We start from the raw sequence: 5,475 nt of genomic DNA, 5'->3' as shown, positions 1-5,475 counted from the left end.
TGAAGGGTCGAAGAACGGTTGTTTGTGTGATGGGTAAAGCGATCGACCATACGGCAGAGGTCCCACAAGTGATAACTAATGACAACCAAACCACAGAAATCAACCCGAAGGTCGGTTTGATAGGTGAAGGTACAACTCACCTAGTATTTAGCCCTATATTGTGTATGGAATTCACACAACACGGCAGGGTGATAATGGGGACCAATTCTTTTCCCTGTGCCGCCTAGTATGACTTCCCAATTTGATCTGGTACACGGAAAATCACACGGTTTTGGGAAGCTGATCATTCCCCTTAGTTTTGCTGGAATTTCCTACGCATACCGCGTCGAACAAGCTCATTTACGCACTTTTAAAGATCTGTTTGGTTATGTGCAAACAATTAATTACACAATTCTTAGAGCAATCAATAGCAGAATTTATTATCATTGAATATATTCAACAGATTCAAGCGAAATGTAGTCGAAGTTCGTCATTATGAGAAAAACAAAATTTGCACTTATCCACAGCTTTATTGGTAACGTACAACGCGTTTCAGTTCATCGGACCATCTTCAGGTACAAGACAAGATTCAACATGTGGTACGTCATATTTATACCTGCTTGAAGGGCGGGGGAAGAAAAGAGTGAGGTAGGCAGGGACAAAGAGGGGAAGTATGAAAAGCCCAAAGAAACAGGTTGCACGAAGTTTTAACCGCATATTCCCGACAAAAATGGGCTTACAAATTTGACCGGTAGTTAAAACTTCGACAATATAAATGTATTGTATTATTTTGAGAGAAAATGCCATAAAAAGGAACCTTATTCATCTGATAGTATTTCTGGATGGGCCACTCCCTCCCCTCCCCCTTAATACCTCCTCATGTGACGTCAATGTTTCTCATATGCACCGTAATTTCAAAAGCATGGCTTTATTGTTTTTTTTGCATTTTCTTTGGGTGATCATCGATTGGAAATGTACTCCCCTGGTACTTATTCTAAAATTGTGGACTTCCATGTGTACTCACAAGGTCATGCACAAATAAGAACACCAATTCGAAATAGGATAAATGTGCTTTTTAAATGATAATGGCTTGGGTATGATTCGATGCAGCACCGTTGATTATTTTACGAACAAATTTATGAAATAACCGTAACTTCAAAAGACAATATCCCTTCAATAACATTCACTGATCTCAAGACCAAGGACTTCAAATATATTACTTCGTTTTCTGTTTTCAGAAGAAACGATGTTCCTGGAAATCGGTCCGCGGCATTATGTGAGAAAGTTGGTCGGGTACGGGACAGTGCACGCTTACGCCGCCGCCATGTTAAATGGCACCAAAAAGACTTGGATTGATGAGATAGACACCGGGTTTCGAGTGCCGAAAATTACATTCGAGGTGAGTAAAATTGCTAACCTGCAGACAACAGTACAAGTCCAAATTTGTGTAACAAATACGCTTTTAATGGCCTTTTACATTCCTTCCGGCAATGTGATAGACACGTACTTAGTCCAACCCAGGCTAGTGCAGTCTATGATTTACAATCAGAAGTTTAAGTTTTCTTAAGCTGACTACTATTTATGGAATCTTGCTTATACATTATATATATATATATGTATATATATATATATATGTATATGTATATATATATATATATATATATATATATATATATATATATATATATATATATATATATATATATATATATATATATATATGTATATATATGTGTGTGATTGTGTGTGTGCATAAATATATGTGTGTAAATATATATATATATCCCCTCCCCGGACTACAACCTTGACGTGGTGGAAGGGCTTGTGCGTTCCGATGACCCCTAGAGCTGTGCTGGCGGGAGTAATAATTATTGCTCCTGGTAGGGTCACCCATGCCAGGTAGGTCGGAGGTTAGGAGCCAGACGAAAGGTAGTCCACGCAGCGTCTGTTCCTCAGTGAGGCGGCTGCAATGGCGTCTGACCCCAGTGGGGCGGCCAGTAAGTGATGGTGTCACGTTAAAAACACTATTGAGGAAGGCAACGGGAAACCACCTCAATTATCATTCCCTAGAAAAATATGATGGACAATAGAGATAATTTGAGTCCTGGCAACCATGGGGCTCGGCCCAATCGGCCGTGTGTCGTGCCCGGCAGCGGGGGAGGCAAGGCTTCCGCGGTCGTCATCCCACGAAACCCTTGCAAGGGAAAACCAGCAGCAGCAGGAATGAAGACGCAGGAGAAGAAGACAAAATTAGTTAGAATAGGAACGTGGAATGTTAGGACAATGATGAGGACAGGGAAATTGGAGAATGTTAAGCGAAAGATGGAAAGGGGAAATATAGATATTTTAGGTCTATGCGAGGTGAGATGGAAAGATAGCGGGGATTACTGGAGTGATAAGTATAGAATAATATACAGCGGTGGGGACGAGAGCCAACGAGGGGTTGTCATAGTATTAAATGAAGAGGTAGGAAGAATCGTAGTCAACATAGAGCAGGTAACGGATAGAATACTACTAGTGGAGATAAAAGCAGAACCGACGAACTTAGTTATTATTCAGGTATACATGCCACCGAGCAACCATAAGGAAGAAGAGGTCGATAAGATATACGATCAGTTAGAGGACATGATCGCGTGTGTTCCTGCAGGGAAACATTTGATAGTGATGGGGGATTGGAATGCGACGGTAGGCGAAGGAAGAGATGGTGATGAGGTGGGCGACTACGGTTTAGGCACGAGGAATGACCGCGGGGAGAAAGCAGTTGAGTTCTGCAGGAGACAGGGGTTAGTCATCACCAACACTTGGTTTAGACACCACAAAAGACGCAGGTATACATGGAAAATGCCAGGTGACTCAGGAAGATATCAGCTAGATTATATCCTGGTTAGACACAGGTTTAGGAATAGTGTGATAAATTCCCACAGCTTTCCGGGAGCGGATGCGGACTCAGACCACAATTTAGTTGTTATGAAATGTAGCGTACGTTTCAAAAAGATAAGGCAGGGGCGGCGAGTTAGAAAATGGAATGTAGAAGCGTTAAATGGGTTGAAAAGGAAGGAATACAAACAGGCGGTAGAGAAAATCATGGAGGATGGTAAAGGGCTTATTACTATCGAAGAAAAATGGGAAATTATCAAAAAAGGGTTGTCTAAAGCCGCAAAAGACACTATTGGAACCGTTAACGCTAAAAGGACTAGGAAACCATGGATCACGGATGAGATGATTACAAAGATGGATGAGCGGCGAAACTGGAAGAATATAAATACAGAATTAGGCAAACGGAAGTACAAAGAATTGAACAATAAATTGAGGCGGGCAACAAATAAGGCAAAAGACGCATGGTGGAAGACGCAGTGCGAGGATATGGAAAGTCTCCAGAGGAAGGGTGAAATCGGTGCGCTGTACAGCAAAGTTAAATCGTTATCGGGAAGTAAGAAAGGAAGAGCTATGCTAATAGTTAGAGATAAGGCGGGTAAGGTAATAGTTGACGCAGGAAAGATCCAAGAGAGATGGAAGGAGTATATAGAAGAACTGTATAGTAAAGAACTCAGACCAACACAGTTAGACATTGAAAAAGAAAATGACGTAGAGGAAGACAGCTTAGGTCCAGGCATACTAGACAATGAGATAGAAAGGGCATTAAGGGAGATGAAACTAAATAAGGCCGTGGGGGTAGATAACATTCCCGTGGAACTTTTAAAATGCTTAGGAAAATGTGGGAGGAAGAGGCTATATGGGCTGATCCGTAGCATTTATGAGGAGGGAATCTGGCCGGAAGACTTTGTGAGAGCCGTTTTAGTTCCGATTCCGAAAAAGGTAAAGGCCACGTCATGTGAGGACTATAGGACAATTAGTTTGATATCCCACGCAGCTAAAGTTGTTCTCAGGATCATAAACAAAAGGATAGAGAATAGGGCCAATGATTACTTAGGGGATGACCAGTTTGGGTTTAGGAAGGGGAGAGGTACGCGTGATGCCATTGCAGTAATGAGATTATTAATCGAGAGGAATATAGAATACAACCAGGATGTATTTGCCTGCTTCGTAGATTTCGAAAAAGCGTTTGATAGAGTGAATTGGGAAAAAATAATGAGTATATTGCAGAAAATAGGAATAGATTGGAGGGAAAGGAGGCTAATCCGCAACCTGTACATGTCTCAGACTGCTCAGGTGCGGGTGGGAAACGGGGAGTCAGGATGGGCAGTGTTAGGAAGGGGTGTAAGGCAGGGTTGCCCATTATCACCGTTGCTGTTCAACCTGTATGCAGAGGAAATGATCAAAGAGGCATGGGAAGAACTAGAGGTAGGAATGAAAGTGGGCGGGGAATTCGTAAAATCAGTTAGGTTTGCTGATGACCAAGCTTTAGTTTGTCAGTCAGCCAAGGGGCTGCAAGCATTGCTGAGTGAATTGGAAATTCAGTGCGACAGGTATGGGATGAGAATCAACATTAATAAAACAAAGGTTAAGCGATTTTCTAGAAAGAAAAAGGGCAAGCTTAACATTAAAATAGGAGGGCAAAAACTAGAGCAGGTAGAACAGTTTACGTATCTCGGTAGTGTTTTGGACCAACACGGTCAAAGTAGTAGGGACGTAAGGAGAAGAATTGCGCTAGGCAAAGAGGCTTTCACGAGGAGGAGGGAGTTGATGAGAGGGACGTTGAGTAAGGATATTAAGAAAAGACTCGTAAAAACTTTGATATGGAGCGTAGCTATGTACGGCGCGGAAACGTGGTCTTTGAAGCAGGCGGATGGACGTAGACTGGAGGCTTTTGAAATGTGGGTGTGGAGAAGAATGGAGAAGGTGAAATGGACAGAGAAGAAAACAAATGAGGAAGTACTTGGTATGGTGGGCGAAGAGAGGGGTTTGTTGGGAGCAATCCTATGGAGGCAGGAAAAGTGGATGAAGGGGGTGTTGACCGGCAGTGGGATGTTGAAGACTGTGATAGAGGGTAGAATTTTGGGCAAAAGAGGAAAGGGAAGGAACAGGATAGGGATGTTGGACGGGATGAAGGGCGGAAGAAAGTACTCAGAGATGAAGAGGGACCTGGTGTAGAGTAGAATTTAGGGTTGTGTTTTGTTAGTAGTCACAAAATATTTGTTTGGTAGTTGTGTCCATCGAAAAACCTACCTTAACCGGTAGATTACCTTAAAAAAAAAAAAAGTTTATTAATTTATATTTTAATTATTTATTAACCCGGCAAGCCGCCTCTAAGGTGTGTAGCAGGGGGAGAATACAGACCAGAATAATATTACCCGAACTTGACCCTACCACGGCCGGCCAATTTTATTCTGATCCCTTATCGCTCGTGGAAAAAATGAAATCTTAAATCATGGATGAAGGGAGGAAGGCAGTGCACAGGGATGAAGAGGGACTTGTAGAGTAGGATGTGGAGTTACGTTTTCTTAGGAGATATTTATTTGGTAGTTGTGTCCATCCAAAACCTACCTTAACCGGTAGATGACCTTAAAAAAAATATATATATATATATATATATAT

Source organism: Hetaerina americana, unplaced genomic scaffold (genome assembly GCF_022747635.1).
Source record: "Hetaerina americana unplaced genomic scaffold, ioHetAmer1.1.p SCAF_6, whole genome shotgun sequence".
NCBI classification, from domain to species: domain Eukaryota; kingdom Metazoa; phylum Arthropoda; class Insecta; order Odonata; family Calopterygidae; genus Hetaerina; species Hetaerina americana.
Note: the sequence above shows the minus strand (reverse complement) of the source record.